Genomic DNA, 1032 nt, shown 5'->3' with positions numbered 1-1032 from the left:
TTAGTAGTTGAATGCTTCTCGTGATCGGTTACGTACCTTGGAAATACTCTCGCGTTTAAACTTTCATTAAATAATTTGCATTATAAAAGGTAAAAACGCAAAATACAAGAAACTGGTGTAGGTGTGTGGCAACATCATTGGTAAACCTCACGGTAGAATGAAGACTGGAAGCGACGAGAGATGACGTCAAGTCAGCAAGTGAAAAGAAAAGTTTTCCCCAGCGTTTGGTTTTTCTTGGGGACGCGAGTAGTAACAGACGCCAGTCGTGAAGATACATCTCTTACACTAGTTTTCTTCTGTTTCTTGGCTCCGGTGAGGCGTCTCGGAACATTCAGGATGTGAATGTTCCGAGGCCTCTCGACGTTCGCGAGCGCGCGTTTTTTCTTCATATTCGTTCGCAGCAAGTTGTAAAACACCTATTAGAATTTTTTTTTTCTTTTTCCCACCGAGTCAAACGCTTTAGTTTGACCGAAAACCCTTGCGGTCAGTTAATTTGTAAAGAATGAGAAGAAATATCTGGGCCTTAAATGGGACAGGTTATCACAGCCTCATTTCCGACACCCTCTGCCTCGCATTGGCCAGGATGAAATCCAGAAGACTCCCGCTCAGAATCAATGAACTCGAAGCCTTCAACGCGGAACGACTGGGCATCATTCCCAAGTTAAGATTCCATAAGTCCTCTTGCTCTTTTACACCCCTAAAACGTCAGACAGAGGCCGGTTGCTCATGCAGGGAGTACAATGAATGTCCTGTGAGAAGCTAATCCGATTCGAAGGTGTTGTATATGATGTGGCTGTGGTGGTATCTAATCCTAACAACCAGAATGATATACTGACCTGACCGATCTAAGGGCGATAACCCGTTCGTTCAAAGCTTAAGCAATATATTTTTTTAGAAAATTACTATTTTTAAATCTCACAACGAGAGATATTCAGCAATAGTACTTTGGAGTAAAGATTGTTTGCCAACATAACATGGCAGTCGTGGTTTAGGACGAATGTTGTTGTAATTTAGCCCCAGGAGACATCGTCT

Source organism: Octopus bimaculoides, chromosome 10 (genome assembly GCF_001194135.2).
Source record: "Octopus bimaculoides isolate UCB-OBI-ISO-001 chromosome 10, ASM119413v2, whole genome shotgun sequence".
NCBI classification, from domain to species: Eukaryota; Metazoa; Mollusca; class Cephalopoda; order Octopoda; family Octopodidae; genus Octopus; species Octopus bimaculoides.
This window is presented reverse-complemented; position numbering follows the sequence as displayed.